This window comes from Chiloscyllium plagiosum, unplaced genomic scaffold (genome assembly GCF_037043375.1).
Source record: "Chiloscyllium plagiosum isolate Xiang-an unplaced genomic scaffold, Cpla_swu_hap1 HiC_scaffold_10, whole genome shotgun sequence".
Lineage (NCBI taxonomy): Eukaryota > Metazoa > Chordata > Chondrichthyes > Orectolobiformes > Hemiscylliidae > Chiloscyllium > Chiloscyllium plagiosum.
In genome coordinates this window covers 4,182,465-4,200,600 of record NW_028270148.1, presented here as the reverse complement: position 1 = coordinate 4,200,600, position 18,136 = coordinate 4,182,465, and the positions used below count along the sequence as shown (strand labels likewise).

At 45.2% G+C, this 18,136-nt stretch overlaps 1 protein-coding gene across 4 annotated transcripts in view; it reads left to right on the top strand.

Moving 5' to 3' along the window:
* The first annotated feature begins 4,882 nt into the window (after positions 1 to 4,882).
* Positions 4,883 to 18,136, top strand: part of LOC122552545 (protein-tyrosine kinase 2-beta-like) — a 186,278-nt gene continuing 173,024 nt past the window's right edge. For 2 of the 4 annotated variants that reach the window (XM_087991026.1, XM_087991025.1), the window contains exon 1: positions 4,883 to 5,011. The gene's annotated coding sequence lies outside the window, so the exon portion shown is untranslated. Of the gene's footprint in view, positions 5,012 to 5,202; positions 5,325 to 8,420; positions 8,440 to 18,136 lie in introns of those variants that run through there. The other 2 variants (XM_087991024.1, XM_087991023.1) reach the window with 2 other exon arrangements.

The window sequence follows — 18,136 nt, the reverse complement described above, 5'->3', positions numbered from 1 at the left end:
GCCCCCAGACAGAGCAGGCTCGAAGGGCCAAATGGCTACTCCTGCTCCTATCTACTCTGTTTCTCATTAAAACAGAAAAAGAAAAGATAAGTCTCCGTCCTTTGCCAAACTTCTTCCCATTCCTGTCCCTGTCAAATCAAAGGCTCCATTCAGGAAGACAAAGACCTCATGAACATTAACTATAAATTCAAAAACGTCTGCAATATTCCAATCCCGGTAACTAATTCACCAAAACCCCTGCCCCCAGTTAGAACCCTTTCATTTCTTGCCCCCTTTATAAAGGCAGGAATTTTTGACCTTTCTAAGAGCTCCATCCCTCTGTCATCTCCTCCAACCTGAAATCCTTTCAAGATCCCTCTTTTACACATTGATGCACCATGCGTGGTCTGGTACAGCTGTGTGCCAAGCTGCCTGGGCCTAAAGGTCTGCAAGTTTCTTCTGAAACTTGCCCCTAAGTGGCTCATTAAAACCCACATTTGTAACGGAACTCTTGGTCCCTGACAGACCCCACTCTCTTTGGTTCATGTCTATAATGAGCTTCTGAAGTATCTCAGCACATTGCTGTATGTTGTTTCCAGTGAGCACATGACATTTGAGAGAGAGCAGTTATTGTTGGATGGAGCTCACAGAATGTAATTATATTAATGAGCAAATTATGTGTGTGTGTGTGTGTGTGAATATGTGTATGTCTGTATGAGTGTGTATGTCTGTATCAGTGTGTGTATCTGTATGTTTGTGTGTGTCTGTATGTTTGTGTGAGTATGCATATGTGTATCTGTGTGTGTGTGAGAGAGTGTCTGTGTCGGTGTGGGAGTGCGTGTGTCAGTGTGAATGTGTCAATATATGTGTGTGTGTGTGTGTATATGTGTGTCTATGGGTGTGAGTGAGTGAACATGTGTGTGTCTGTAAGAGTGTGTGTCTGTGTGTGTGTATGCGTGTGCTTGTGTGTGTGTGAGTTCATGCAAATAAGCATTGATGTCAGTCCCAGGTTATTGTGGTCCAGACAGAGTCAGATTTCAATGCAGGGGCTTATTACAGATCCATCTCAGCTTCCTCCAGTGGTCCCCAGTCTTCAGCCAATTCAATTCATTCCACGTGATATCACAAAACAGTTGGAGACATTGGCTACTTGCAAAGGCTATGGGTCCTGACAGCATAAGACCATAAGAACCAGGGGCAGGTGTAGGCCGTCTGGCCCCTCGAGCCTGCTCCCCCATTCAATAAGATCCTGGCTGATCTTCTCATGGACTCAGACCCACCTACCCGCCCTCTCACCATTACCCTTAGTTCCTTTATGATCAAAACAAAATCTATTTTAGCTTTAAAAGCATTTACTGAGGAAGCCTCGCCTACTTCACTGGGCAGGGAATTCCACAGATTCCCAACCCTCTGGGTGAAGAAGTTTCTTCTCAATTCAGTCCTAAATCTGCTCCTCCTAATTTGGAGGCTATGCCCTCTTGTCCTACTTTCACCTGCCAGTGGAAACATCCTCTCTACTTCTATCTTATCTACTTCTTTCTTAATTTTAGATGGTTCTGTAAAACCCCTCTCATTCTTCTGAATTCCAATGAATATAATCCCTGTTGACTCAGTCTCTCCCCAAAAGCCAACCCTCTCCATTCCAGAACCAACCGAGTGAGCCTCCTCTGCACCCCCTCCAGTGCAGGTACATCCTTTCTCAAGTAAGGAGACCAAAACTGCACACAGTACTCCAGGTGCGGCCTGACCAGCATCTTGTACAGCTGCAACATAACCTCCCTGCTTTTAAACTCAACCCCTTTAACAATGAAGGACAAAATTCCATTTGCCTTCCTAATTATGTGTTGTACCTGCAGACCAACCTTCTATGATTCATGCACAAGGACACCCAGGTCCCTCTGCACAGCAGCGTGCTGACTCTTTTTACCATTCATGTAATAACAAATGTTACTGTTACTCCGACCAAAATGGATGACTTCACATTTATTAACATTGTACGCCATCTGCCACACCTTTACCCACTCACTTAAAGTATTTATGTCACTTTGCAAAGTTTCACAGTCCTCTGCACACTTCATTTTACCGACTATTTTAGTGTCATCTGCAAACTTTAACACACTACACATGGTCCCCAACTCCACATCATCTATGTAAATTGTGAATAATTGTGGCCCAACACCAATCCCTGAGGGACACCATTAGTCACTGACTGCCAACCAGAAAAGCACAGAAAAGCACCTCTCTTTGCTTCCTGTTAGTTAACCAACAACAGTGTATCTTGTAGATGGTAGACACTGCTGTGACAGAGCGTGAGTATCTCCATCATATTAAGGGTAGATACATGTAACTGGGATCTAAGTGTGGGAGTTTTCAGTGTTGTTCTCTCCCACACTCCCTGTAAAAAGTTGTACTTAGCAAAGATTATTGTTGTTCATGGAAATGGGTGTGGTATACCATTTCTCAAAAACCCGGATATGATCATACGTTGTGCAAGAGTGGCTCCCTCAATGACGGAGAGCTACTGATGGAGCTGGTCAGGTCCTAAAGAACATCGCTGCGAGACTGGGTCTGCAGCAGGTGGTGAAGGAACCAACAAGAGGGATAAACATACCTGACCTCATCCTTATCAATCTGCCAGCTGTAGCTGCATCTGTCCATGACAGTATCAGTAAGAGTGACCATTGCACAGTCCTTGTGGAGACAAAGTTCTACCTTCACATTGAGAATACTCTCCATTGTGTTGTGTGGCAGTATCACTGTGCTAAATGTATTATATCCTTCAATCACATCTAGCAACTCAGGACTGGGAATCCATGACACGCTGTGGACCATCAACAGCAGCAGAACTGTGCTCCAGCACAATCTGTAACCTCAGGGCCCGGCATATCCCCCACTCACCCATTACCATCAAACCAGAGGATCAACCCTGGGTTCAATGGAGAGTGCAGGAGGGCATGCCAGGAGCAGCACCAGGCAGACCTGAAGATGAGATGCCAACCTGGTGAAGCACCAAACAGGACTACCTGCGTTCCAAACAGCATAAACAGCAAGTGAGAGACAGAGCTAAACAATCCCACCAGCAACAGTCAAAGCATAAACGATTGCGGACTGATATGTGTTGATGTTTAAATGAACAGGCTTTTATCTTGATGAAATGAGGACTCTAGCTGTTTAATTCTGTAGGCTGCCTGAGGTGGAAGAGGGCTATGACTCATTTTGTTCCTATTGGTGCCCTTACGCATCACATACCTATCCAGGATCCACATTCCAACCTATACACTGATAACATCAGTTCCCAGCTCCAACCGACAATTCTGTATTTACAGTATACAAGAACATGTGTAAAAATATTTATCCGCGACAATTAAAAAACTCAGTGGAGGAGGAGGCTCTACAAATATCCACATCCTCAGCGATGGGGAGTTCAGCACTTTTTCCAATAAGGAATGCTGGATGCAGCAGATTAAGGGCTATATACTGAGCTTTTATGAAGAGACCTGAGGCTAAAGGTGACATATCAATGCAGACCAAGGGATCTCACCCATTGGCTGCACAGTTGGTGTGAAGACTGTATTATATCCTTTAAGGATAGTCTCCTGTATTGAGTGCCGGTCACATGGCCAGCAAAAGTCTTCCCCTGGGGTCATACCCTGTAGAAATGCCCCACCCTGACCCTGACCTGACATCTGATTGGACGCTGAAAGTTGTCCAACAGAGGCTGAAGATGTGGTTTCTAGCATTAGCCTCACTCGAGGCTGAGGGTCAGAGGCGGGCAGAGGGGAGAGATGGTGGTCATTGGATCCGAGGGGTAGACATTGTGAGGGTGAGGGGCTTGGAGGCAAGTGCAGGAAGGTGGCTGTCAGTGATTGCCACTGACCCCGCCCTCACCCCTCCCCACTCCTCCATCTGAATGTGGGTCCAATTGGGAACCTTTGATCAAAGGGACAGTGTGATTGCCCTCTGCTGCCCAAGTGCTGACCCGCCCATTGCTGGTTGAACATACTGGTGGGGGCATGGATCTCAGTTAGTGATACATAACAAGGCCTTCTTCTGGCCTTCTCACACTGGCCTGAGGGGGAGGTGGGAAAGCTCTGGGATTCCCACCAGTTGGCACCCTCCCTGTCAATGAGAACAAACATTCAAACCCCTGCCCCGTGGGATGTGGGCATCTGAGGCTAGGGCAGCATTCATTGCCCATGTCAGGGGGCAGTTAGGAGCCACGCACATCGCTGTGGGTCTGGAGTCACATTTGGCCAGACCAGGTAAGGATGGCAGATTTCCATCCCTAAAGGGCATTGGTGACCCAGGTGGGTTTTCATGATATTTGATGTCAGTTGTATGGACACCATCACTGAGACAGGCTTTCTGATCCCGATCCTGATCCTGGTGAATTGGAATTGCTCCAGCTGTTATGATGATACCATTTCCATCCAAAGATCAACCTCACTGGTCCAATGGCCCTAACCTTCAACCCCACCCACTATCAATACTGACAGCAGGATGGTCTGGGGAACAGACAATACTCAGAGAACCAGAGGAGTGCTGACAGGAGCAGGAGCAGGAGCAAGGTCCAGCATTTCCAATTGGGGTGTAAACTCGCCCATTATAATACCTTGCGTTATTCCAAACAGCTTGGCACAATTTCCAAAAGTTACCTCCACTCCCTCTCAAGGTGAAAATTCCAGCACACATTCCTCATCAGCGTGAACTTCAAAACAAAAACCAATATCCCTGGGCAGTGAATTCCACAAACTCCGAATACCTGTTCGCCCACACCGCCACGTGGGCGTTGCTCAGTACAGTGTGTGTGTGTGTCTCTCTCTCTCTGGGGCAGATGTCTTCATCAACTGAGGCTCTTTTCTGAACTTTAAGGTAAAGGAGTCGCAAACACCAGGAAGTGGCTGAAAGTTTTCAAGGGGCGTGACTTTCTGCTGGTAGTTTTTTGTGTGTGTGTGTCAATTCTGTGAGAGGTTCCTCTGTGAAAATCTTCACCTGCGGCCGGGTTTCGAGGAAAGAAACACCTTGAATGTTGGTGAGTAAACTTCCAGTAGAGAGTTACACGAAGAGGCGCGCAGTTTGTGTCGAAATGGTGTTAATACTAAAGTCTGAAGCAAGGTGCCTACTCACTCAATGGTTGGCAAAGATCGGACTGAGCTGGTGAATCAGGAAGTAACTATGTTGGGATGATCTGCACTGGCTCCCTCTCTCTCTCGATGTGTGTGTCTTTCTCTGTTGCCTGAAGGGTCAGAAATTTATGAATGTCAAGAGCTAGCACTTACGCCGAGTTTGACTTTCAGTAACATTGCAACAAGAAAGGTACTGAGACTCATTTTCCAGCCTGGCAGGTACGTGCACCCTGAGGCGGAGTGGAAAAAAAATTAGTTTCAGAAAGCTTGCAGTTTTGTTGTAGGTAAAGTGTGCATTTTGGATCACACCATCTGATGATCATGCTGCTGTTTTTCAGAGCTGGCATCAAAGGAGATGTGCAAAGAAAGTGGGGATTTTTTTTTGTGGGTTTTCTGGTGAGCCAGTGCCAATGGGTGGTTTGAGTGTGACACTATCTCTCCAGTTATCCGCATCACCTCTCCCAAAAACTGTCACAATTTTACACCGTTCAGTAGCCATCCTAGATCAGAAAAGGTGGCATGTGAGCAGAGAAACTGATCAGAAATCTATGTTAATGTCTATTGATAATGTGAATAAGCTTCATTTTGACAAATGGACAGACTGTTCAAAATAGAAGTAAGTTGAAAACTTATTAAGAAGACATTATTCAAGTGATTAAATCTGTTTAACACGCGTTAATATGTCCCTCCGTATCTCTGTCACCTCCTCCAGTCCCTAGACCCCTCTCTTTAGCTCTGTAACCTTCTGCAGCCGCTACACCCTTCCCTATCTCTATACCTCTCCTACCCCTTTGACCCCTCCCTATCTCTGTAACTTGTTCCCGCCCCTACACCCCTCCCTATCTCTGTAACCCCCTCCGACCCCAAAAGCTAGATAAGATCTCTGTGTGCCTGTAGTTTCAGCCTCTTGAGCATCTCTATTTCTCCTCCTGTTAGTCTTGTCTTCAGCTGTCTGGACCCCAAGCCTCTGAAATACCCTCCTTAAACCTCTTCCACCTCCCCCACCCCCTCTTGTCTTTCTGACAGCCCCTACAATCTATCGCTTTGAATAAGCTCCTCGTCACCTCCCTGGAAGGTTCAAATATCATCATATTGTCTTTTTATAATGTTCTGGCAAAGCACCTTATCCTAAAGGTGCCACCCAAATGCCAGTTGTTGTTGTTGCCAGTAAGTGATTCTGAGTTCAGTTGGCGAGCTTGGCTGAGTGCGGGTCAGGTCTCTGAAGGCCATTTTGAGGGCAGTGGTGTGGGTAAGGAATTGGTTTGTTTATAGGTGTAGAGAATTCCCACAGCCTGAGTACAGATGGTTTCTCCTACAGCACGTGTTTCACACACGATGGCCGAATTTAGGCCGATATTTGGAGAACACGAATTTCCCTTAGCTGGATTGACCGTAACATGATTCCGACCCTATTAGTTTAAATGGTGCTGGCATTGCATGATTTTCTTATTAAGTGAGATGGCATGGCAACTGAACTATGGCATTATAAGAGAACTACCTGTACCACAGAGCTCCAAAAAAATGTTATCAAGCAACACACTCCTGTTTGGATTGTTAGGAATGACTGGGAATGTATTCCTGTTGACCTGGAAGGTGGTGGGGTCAGATTGAGTTGTTTGAAATGGGGAGGGGATTTGACAGCGAGATGGACTTGCTATTGATTGGGAGTGACCTGGAACATGGGGAGGCAATCACTGAATTCGAGAGGAAACACTTCCTCACATGAGGGACATTGGAATCCAGAACTCTTACCCACTGTTATATGTACAGCTCCAGTTCAAGGTGCATCCAGAACTGAAAGCATCATCTCTACGTCAATTCTGTCAAATCTTCTTAATGCTAAATACCTCATCACTCTTTTCTCAAGAAACAAATCCTGCCATTTTCAGTCAAGCCCTCAGCCTGAGAGGAAAGAATTGAAGCCCAGTGTTTCTTTCCTGATAGCTCAGTAATCACAACTGATCTTTTTGCACTTTTTCCAAGACTTTGATGTCCTTTTTATAATCTGCTCACAGTCGTCCAAATATGATCTAATCAAAATCCTGGAGAATTTTTAATGTAACTTCTCAGCTTATCAATTCTGTCCCACAGGGAATAGACCTCTTCACACCACTGCCATCAATGTCTTGGTTTCTCTAATTCATTGGCTTCCTTAATTTGTATATCAGTATTCCCAGATTCCTGTTTTCCTCTGCTTATTTGGAAAAGTGGGAATTTTAATCAAACGTCAGCCTTCAAAGTAACGTGGGGCAGTAGCTCCTCCAGCCAAACCCTGACATTTGAGAGAAGCAGCAATGGTATGAACCGAGGAGTAATGCTGTATGGAGCAGTGGCCACTTCCTCCTCACCCATCTGCTGCTGTTGTTGTTGCATGAGATAGAGGGGATTAATATGGATCTCCAGTTCAGAGAAGGTCACATCCCCCACATAGGGTATGCAAGCAAATCAACTTTACAGACTGACTACCAATGCTGAAAGGTTTGGAGGGATATGGGCAGGTGGGACTAGTTTAGTTTGGGATTAGGTTTGGCATGGACTGGTTGGACTGAAGGGTCTGTTTCTGCGCTGTATGGCTCTATGACTCTATCTGGAATTAAGAGTCTGATGATGATCATGAATCCATTATTGATTGTTGGAAAAAACGATCTGGTTCACTAATCTCCTTTAAGGAAGGAAACTGCCATACATGATCTGGCATATATGTGACTCCAGCAATGTGGTTGACTCTTAACTATCCTCTGGGCAATTAGGGATGGACAGTCAATGTGGGCCTAGCCAGTGACATGACTATCCTGGGGATGAATTAAAAAACAAAGTACCTCATCCAGATTGGCCTGATGAACACAGAGCTTCAAACAAAAACAGAAATTGCTTGAAAAGCTCAGCAGGTCTGGCAGCATCTGTAGAGAGAAAGCAGAGATAATATTTCAGATCCAGTGAACCTTCCTCAAAATTGCAAGGGTCAATTGATCCGAAACGTCAACTCTGACTTCTCTCTACAGATGCTGCCAGACCTGCTGAGCTTTTCCAGCAATATCTGTTTTTGTTTCTGATTTACAGGATCTGAAGTGGAGGGAGGCTCTCAGGCACAGGATATATAGGTGGAGAGGTAATGGCAAGATAATTCCAGGTGGAATTCCGGATTTTATTTAGATCCTGCAAGATTTGACGCCCCACTGAGAAAATGTCCAAAATGGGAAGGAGTGAAAGCTTTGACAGAGTTAAAGTGTGAGCAGTGATGCACAGCCATGAAGAGAAAGTAAGGAAAAGGAGCAGGAGGAGACTGTGCAGCCTCTCAGGCCTGCCCCACCAGGCCTCAACTCCTCATAGCCTGGTATTTCAAACATCTATCTACCTTTCCAAATAAGTTAATTCATTGAGCTCCCAGGATTCTCTGGGGTAGAGAATCCCACACATTAGAGAAGAAATTCCTTTTCCATCTCAGTTTTCAATGAGTATCCCTTCATTCAACCATAACGCCATTTGATCATAAGACCATAAAGACATAGGAGCAGAAATTAGGCCATTCAGCCCATCAAGTCTGCTCCACCATTCAATCATGGCTGATACGTTTCACAATCCCATTCTCCCACTTTCTCCCCATAACCTTTGATCCCTTTGATAATCAAGAACCTATCTATCTCAGTCTTTAAATATACTCAATGACCTGGCCTTCTGAGGCAAAGAATTCCATAGATTTCCCACTCTGAAGACATTTCTCCTTATTTCAGTTCTAAAATGTCTTCCCTTTACTCTAAGGCTGTGTCCTCAGGTCCTAGTCTCTCCTACCAATCGAAAGATCTTCCCAATGTCCAACCTGTCCAGGCCATTCAGTTTTCTGTACGTTTCAATTAGATCCCCCCTCATCCTTCTAAACTCCGTCAAGTATAGGCCCAGTGTCCTCAAACATTCCTCATATGTTAAACTTTCTGTAATTATGTCCCCTGGTTTGAGATTCCCCCATTTCATAGAATCCCTACAGTGAGGAAACAGTCCCTTTATCCTAACAAGCCCACACCGACCCTCTGAAGAGCAACCCACCCAGACTCATTCCCCTATCCCGCATTCCTATATTTACCCCTGATTAATGCACCTAACCTACACAACCCTGAACACTGAGTAATTTACCATGGCCAATTCACCTGACCTGTACATCTTTGGACTGTGAGAGGAAACTGGAGCACCCGGAGGAAACCCACGCAGACACTGGGTGAATGTGCAAACTCCACACAGACAGTTGCTTGAGGCTGTAGTAACATCTTCTCAATATTAACACCCTGTTAAGCCCTTCAGAGTCTTGTATGTTTCATTGAAATCAATCCTCATCCTTCTAAACTCTTCTGAATAAAGACCTATCATGTTTAACCATTCTTGCTAAGTCAACTCCTTCTTCCAGAAGGCAGCCTAATGAATCTCTTTGAAATGCTCCAATGTCAGTGTATCCTTTCTTAACTAAATTGAGGGAGTAGTGAGTGTCCCTCTGAGTGATTGCATTGCAATAAGTTTGGCAGAGTGTTACACACACACTAAAATGGACAAGGAGTAAGTCATTCAGCATCTCTGGTTTGCTCCAATGTTTTGTCATTAACCTGACAAACCAGGAATTTCTAAGGTTCTGCTAATTACTTTAATGAGTTTTCAGACTGATGAAATAAAGCATTGGCAAACAGCAGTTTTGGGTTAACAAATGAAAATGATTTATTGAATAATCTACAAATAACGACAAGTTCTGAGTCAAACTTGGCCTTTACTCTCCAGAGCAGCTTCGACACAGGTCAACATAAGTTCTGGACTGACTCCTCTTGTTTCTATCTGCTGTTAAACTTGTCCAGGATTTGAATTCAGAGTAATGAGAGATGATGATCCCATTGAAATGTTGAAGGGACTGTGCAGAGTTGATGTTGAAACAATGTTTGTTCTCCTCAGGGAGAAACTGAAACTCTGGGAATACAGTTTAGGAATAAGCATCCTCTGTTTCCAAATGGAGGTGAAAAGGATAGTTTATGGATAGAATTCTCTCCCTCAGGGAACAGTGGAGATTGACTCGGTGAATTTATTCATGATTGAGATTGATAGATGTTTTGTTTGACATCGGGGTCTGGGAGGTGCAGATGGGAAAGTGAGGCTGAAACCAGAACTGGATCTGCCATGATCTACAGAATGAGAAACCAGTTCCAAACAGCCAAATGGCTCAGTTTTGCTGATTTTCAGATGAAGATGTTAAGTTGATGTTCTGGCCTCTCAGTAGATGGAACGATCCCATTGTACTATCCTAATGCCCTGGAAAATATGTACACCTCAGCCAGCAGCTCCAAAACAGACCTACTGCTCATTTAGGAGAAAGTGAGGACTGCAGGTGCTGGGGATCAGAGCTTAAAAATGTGTTGCTGGAAAAGCGCAGCAGGTCAGGCAGCATCAAAGGAGAAGGAGAATCGACGTTTCGGGCATAAGCCCTTCTTCAGGAATGAGGCTCCTCCTCATTCCTGATGAAGGGCTTATGCCCAAAACATCAATTCTCCTGTTCCTTTGATGCTGCCTGACCTGCTGCGCTTTTCCAGCAACACATTTTTAACCACTGCTCATTTAACAATGCTGTCCAAAGATAGGTTATTGTAAACAGGAGAGATTTAGAACATAAAATGTGATTGGTAAAAGACAGCACAAGGTGAAGGGCATATTACAAAGAATTAAAGTGAGCTTGACCAATGGCTTAGTGAGTGAATTTAATTTATCTCCAATTACTGAAGCTGCAATCCTTTGACTAACAGCATTCATCTGTACACACTCACACAAGCACATGTGTACTCACACAGTATTCTGTTCTCAAACACACATGTACACACACACACATACACACACACGTATATACTTACACAGGTAAGCTCACTCACAACCATACACAGAAGCATGATCTCACACACTCATACGCGAGTGTACACACTCTCTCGCACATGCTCACACATACAAACATGCACACACATTTCTTACGCTCACAAACACAGAAAAACACACTCTCACACACAATCATAAGCACATAGAAAAACACAAACAGACACATTCACACACACAGGGTCACACCCATGAGCAAGCTCACACAGATGGGCACACGCTCACATATACATGCATCACCTGCCTGGAATCACGGAACAAGGTATTAAATGAAGCCTTCCCACTGGTCTGTAAGGCCAAAGGCCTCAAGATGTAGGAACAGAATTAGGCCATTCAGCCCATCATGTCTGTTCTGCCACTCAATGAAACCATGGCTGATCTGATAACCCTCAATTCCACTTTCCCCACAACCCTTCATTGTCTTCCTCATTAAAAATCTGTCTGTCTCAGTCTTGAATGTACCTAATGACCCATCCTCAATTGCTGTGTCTGGTAAAGAAGACAAAAGTGGTTTTGACGGAACAGTTTGAAAGATTTGTCCTGAATAGAGCACAGCTGTGTGCATGCTGCAGCTTGAAAGGATGTGGCTTTCTGTGCAGCATGCACATTGACGCAATGGAACAAACAAAACTGGTTTAAAAGTGAATAGACCTCAAACCAGCCCAGAAATGAAAGAGCATCAGAGACTAGGAAGGGTCTCCCGCAGACGCAACTCTCCTGCTTTGATGAATCTATTGCAAAATGCAAAAGAAATAAATATCGACTCTGTCCTTGAGGTTTCAGAAAAGACATTCCAATTTCAAACAATCCATGGGAAGCAGTGAGCTTGCGTCAGACTTGGAGATGTGCCTATGGATGGGATGCTCAATCCTGGTGGTGTGAGGGGAAAAATCACTGTAGAGTTGCTCTAGGTTACCTTTTGTTGGTCTGTAAGTGTTTTTACAGGAATCTCCCTCAAAGAATTGAATATCGGGAATAAAATTTATGTACAAAGCTAAAAGGCAGATATAGAACAGTTAATGTGTGGCTTCCTTCCTCAGAGCTGAAGTGTAAGAGATCAACAGGCAAATGATCAAAGAGCTTGATTGACCTCCATCTAACAGCATTAACATCCACTCTGTCCACCGTCGACATTCAGCCACAGCAGTGTGTACTATCTACAAGATCAGGGCAGATATTCACCAAAGGTCCTCAGACAGCACGTTCCAAACCCCATGATCACTTCCATCTCGAAGGACAAGGGCAGCAGATACATGGGAACACCACCACCTGCAAGTTCCCCTCCAAGCCACTCACCATCCTGACCCGGAAATATATTACCGTTCCTTCAGTGTCACTGAGTCAAAATCCTTCAATTCCCTCCCTAAGGGCATTTTGGGTCAATCCACAACACATGGACTGCAGTGGTTCAAGAAGGCAGCTCACCCCCACCTTCTCAAGGGGCAATAAATGCTGGGCCTCAATGGTGACAGCACTTCCACAAATTAGGTAGTAAAAATAAATCCAACAACAGATACAAATTCTGGTTCTTGCGATTATCTCAGTAAATTACACAGTTGGCTTCAGTGTTGTTTCCTGTTGCTTTGTGACTTATGCGTGTTTTCTGACAGTATCATCTCCCAAAACTCCTGTGAAATCCATTCGGAGAATGGATTCACATTCAGAGTATTGACTCATTTATGCTCCTTCCTGATATCTTGGAACTCCACATGTTATTGACAACTCATAACAGGCTCAGGATTGTAGATGGCACAGTGATAAGTGGAGGACAGGTAGTGTTGAGGAACCAGGGAGGCTGCAGAAGGACTTGGACAGGCGAGCAGAGTTGGCAAGAAATGGCAGATGCAATACAATGCGGGAAAGTGTGAGGTTATGCATTTTGGAATGAAGAATAGAGTTACAGATGATGCTGTAAACAGGGGAGGACTTTGGAAATTTAAGTGCAAAGGGACTTAGGAGTCCTGGTTGAGGATTCTCTTAAGGTTAACATGCAGGTTCAGTTGGCAGTTAGGAAAGCAAATACAGTGTTGGCATGCATTTCATTCGGGTTGGTAAACAAGAGCAGGGATGCACTGCTGAGGCTGTATAAGGCTCTAAGGTGATCACATTTGAAATATTGTGAGCAATTTTGGGCTCCCTATCTAAGAAAGGATTTGCTGGCCTTGGAGGGAGTCCAGAGGAGGTTCACTGGGGGTGAAGGGCTTGCCATATGAGAAGTGATTGAGATCTCTGGGTCTGTGCTCGATGGAGTTTAGAAGGATCTTATTGAAAGTTGCTGAGAGGCCTCAATGGAATGGCGAAGGTGTTTCCACTAGCAGGAGAGACTAGGGCTCAAGGGTGACTGTCTCAGAGTGAAGGGACAATTCCAAATGGTTCATGAGGATTCCTTCCCTTCTCAATGTGAATTATCCCCGTTAATTTGCACCAGTCACAACCCTTTGCAGACCATCATTGAAGATGATTCCTGGGATGAGGGGGTTACCTTTTGGGGAAATTTGGCCAGGTCAGGCTTGTATTGTTTGGAGCTGAGAAGAGTGAGAGGTGATCTTATTGAAACATCCTGAGGTGGGGTTTGACAGGATGGATTCTGAGAGGATGGAGGAGAGTCTGGAACTAAGGGGCTCAGTTTAAAAATGGGGAATTCTTTTTTATTTAAGATAAAGGTGAGGAGAAATTGTTTTCCCTCAGAGGGTCATTAGTCAGTGGAACTCTGTTTCCCAGAGAATGGTGGAGGTTGGGTCATTGGGTTTATTTAAGATGGAGTTAGATTATTGAGGGAGCTGAGGGCCGTGGGGATCAGGAGGGAAGTGGAATCAAAGGCACAGTCTGACCAGCCAAGGTCTCACTGAATGGCAGAGCCCATGGGGCTGAATGGCCTGCCTCCTGCTACTAGTTTGCATGTGTGCAGGACCCTACAACAAACCGTCTGTTTCCCACTTGACCTGTGCTGATGCTCAATACAGAGAGACTATAAACTGAGAAGGTCATTTATGAAGGAATCATTTTGTTTGGATGAAGGGTTGCTCTTCAGAGGGTCAGTGTGGACTTGTTGGGCCGAAGGGCCTGTTTCCACACTAACTAATCTAATCTAATCTAATCTAAAAACTTCAATGTGTTTATAACTTTCTCTCAAACATTTCAGGCTTCATTGTCTAAGCTGAGTTTGAAATTGAGGGCTTGCCTATTGTATGAGGGAGGCTTGGAAAAGGTTTCGGGATGTGGGACAGTATCCCAATGAATCCCATCCTTACCTGAGGAAGGATATAGTGGCTTTGGAGGCAGTGCAGAGGAGGTTCACCAGGTTGATTCCGGAGATGAGGGGGTTACCCTACGAGGAGAGGTTGAGCCACCTGGGATTGTACTCACGAGAATTTAGAAGAATGAGTGCGGATCTTACAGAAACATAGACAATTAGGGAAGGGATAGATAAGATAGAGGCAGGCAAGTTGTTTCCACTGGTGGGTGAGACTAGCACTAGGGGACATGGTCTCAAGATTAGGGGGAGTAGATTTAGGACAGAGATGAGGAAGAATTGCTTTTCCCAGAGTGTAATGAATCTATGGACTTCTCTGCCCAAGGAAGCAATAGAGGCAGATTCATCAAATATATCGAAGACACAATTGGTTGGGTTTTTGCACGGTCGGGGAATTAAGGGTAAAGGAGATAACAGAGTGGGAGGAGCTAAGGCCATGGATAGATCAGCCATGATTAGATTAGATTACTTACAGTGTAAAAACAGGCCCTTCGGCCCAACAAGTCAACACCGACCCGCCGAAGTGCAACCCACCCAGACCCATTTCCCACCATTTACCCCTTCACCTAACACTACAGGCAATTTAGCATGGCCAATTCGCCTAACCTGAACATTTTTGGACTATGGGAGGAAACCGGAGCACCCGGAGGAAACCCACGCAGACACGGGGAAGAATGTGCAAACTCCACATAGACAGTTGCCTGAGGTAGGAATTGAACCCGGGTCTCTGGCGCTGTGAGGCAACAGTGCTAACCACTGTGCCACCGTGCCACCCATGATCTTAATGATTGGTGGAGCAGGCTCGACGGGCCAAATGGCCTACTGCTGCTTTTATCACAGTAGGGTGCTCCATAAATCTCCCCTCTCTCCAGGGGCTAGCAAGGATAATCTGCAGCAAGGATGCTTGTAAAATTTTGTTTTGTCTTTTTTTTGCCAGAGAAATTAGTTATTAATTACCCCCTTAGCGCAGAGTCAGCACAGAGTGCAGGGTGTTCCCGCTGTCTGAAGGCCATGTCAATGTAGGTAAGTGTGAGGTGATTCACTTTGGTAAGAGTAACAAAAAGACGGGGTACTGGGCTAATAGTCGGATACTTGGTAGTGTGGCTGAGCAGAGGGATCTTGGTATCCATGTACACAGATCTCTGAAAGTTGCCACCCAGGTAAATAGTGCGGTGAAGAAGGCATATGGCGTACTGGCTTTTATTGGTAGAGGAATTGAGTTCCGGAGCCCTGAGGTCATGTTGCAGTTGTATAAGACTCTGGTGCGGCCGCATCTGGAGTATTGTGTGCAGTTTTGGTCGCCATACTATAGGAAGGATGTGGAGGCACTGGAACGGGTGCAGAGGAGGTTTACCAGGATGTTGCCTGGTATGGTAGGAAGATCGTATGAGGAAAGGCTGAGGCACTTGGGGCTTCATTGGAGAAAAGAAGGTTTAGGGGTACACCTTGATAGAGGTATACAAGATGATTAGGGGTTTAGATAGGGTTGACCATGAGAACCTTTTTCCACGTATGGAGTCAGCTATTACGAGGGGGCATAGCTTTAAATTAAGGAGGGGTAGTATAGGACAGATGTTAGGGGTAGATTCTTTACTCAGCGAGTCGTGAGTTCATGGAATGCCCTGCCAGTAGCAGTGGTGGACTCTCCCTCTTTATGGGCATTTAAACGGGCATTGGATAGGCATATGGAGGATAGTGGGCTAGTGTAGGTTAGGTGGGCTTGGATCGGCGCAACATCAAGGGCCAAAGGGCCTGTACTGCGCTGTATTCTTCTATGTTCTATGTTCTATAACAGGATTGAGCAGCTGCTCTAGTGGCCCTGTTACTGCTGATATCTGGTTGGAATTGTCTCTTAAATGTTTCAGAGTTCAGCTGCTGAGGTTACAGGACAACATTTCAGGGAACATCAGGACGCAGGAGCAATGCTCACCATATCTCTCACCTCTCTCAATCACAGCTCCATTCACTGTGGGGTCAGAGATGGGATAGTGGGTATTTATTGCCCTTGAGGTGCAAACATACAAACAAGGAACGGGAAGAGGCCATTCAGCCCATCATGCCTGCTCCACAACTCAATTAAATGATGGATGATCTGATTTTAATCTCAACTCTACATTCCTATATATCCCTGTTCACCTTTCACCCCCCCCCCCCCCCCCCCCCGGGTCATCAAGAATCTCCCGCCCTCTGTCTTAAAAACATTCAAAGATTCTGCATCCACTGCCTTTTTTGTGGAAGGGGATTCCAAGGACACTCAACCCTATGAGAAAAAAGTGTTTCATCATTTCTGTCTTAGATGTGCACTTCCTTATTTTTAAACTGCTCCCTAATTCTAGATTCTCCCTGAGGAGAAACTATCCTTTCCACAACCACTCGGTCAAGTCCCCTCTGGATCTGATATGTTCCAGTGAAGGTCCCTCTGACTGTTCTCAACTCTAGAGAATACGGACATGCCTGCCTGGCCTTTCCTCTTCAGGTCATTGATACAGGAGGTTCCCTCCAAATCGGTCAGGGTTTGGGTGAGCCCCGATTCATCCTGGCAGTGCCTCACTGAGATTGAAGAGAACGGCTTTGAAATTCTTGATGTGAATCTCTGGGACAACTCGTTAAGCTGCCCTTTGCTTCCGAAGGTTCATTCCCAGTCCCGTAGACCCCAACCTTCCGGCATGAAGAGCAAGCTCCTGTCAATGTAAACCCTCCCCAGGAACTGAGGAGTTCTCCCTCTGTGTCCCTGACCAATGTTTAGCCCCCTTGAAAGCTGATTCCCTGGTTACTTATCTCCAACCTGTTTATGGAATCTTGCTGTGCGCAGATTGGCTGCTGGTGTTTCCTGCATGACTGCAGCTGAAAATGTAGATTAATTGTCTCTGAAGTAATCCTGAATGATCTCCCTTTAAGTAGCAGCCTGAATCTATTGAATATTTGTGCCATGGTTATTGTGACAGTGGGTGTCTTTTGACTGTCATTATTCAGTGATTTGTCTCCCTCGAATCCCAGTGTAACTTTCAGCATTCAGAGCCATCTAACATCGAAGCTCCCTAACCCAAGTGATGGGTGATGGGCAGACAAGCCAGCACAAGGCTAGCTCTTAGCTCATCTGACAAGTTGTGCAGCAAGCTCAGACTTATTCCTGTCGGAGGAACATACACAGTCAGTGCTCGGAGCTGGGAATGGATCAGGGCTGTAGTGTGGGGAATGACTGAATACCAGAGCTGTGAACAAACAGGCATGCTATCCTCTAAAAAGCCTGTGTTCTTTCAGGTGGCATTTCCTGAACTGCTTTTACAACTTCATACATCCAGTGAAAGCTGTTGTGAACGCTGTAACACAACTTTCATACGTCCAATCCCATTCTAAATACAGTAACCCATATCTAACAAGCTAGGGGGTAGTCACAATTACTGTATGGGATGGCTTGAGACTTGAGCTACTGATCCCAGGGGCTATGAGTTCAAATCCCAACAGGGATTGTCTGAGAATCTGAATTCAGTTTTAAAAAGTTTGGGAATTAAAAGTGGCTGTGAAATTATTGAATTGTTGTCAAAACCCATCTGGGGTTTTATGGGGAAGTGATGGTCTAGTGGTATTATCCAGAAACACAGCTAATGTTCTGGGCCCCGGGTTCAAATCCTGCTAAGGCAGATAGATTTGGAATTTGAATTCAATAATAATCTGGAATTCAGAATCTATTGTTGACCATGAATCCACTGTCAATTGTCAGGAAAGCCCCATCTACTTCTGGGGAAAGGGTCACTGGACCCGCAACATTAACTCTGATTTCTCTGCACAGATGCTGCCAGACTTGCTGAGCTTCTCCAGCCATTTCTATTTTTGTCTCTGATTTAGGGAATTCATGGTTGTTTTGGTTTTTATTTTGTTTGCTTCACTA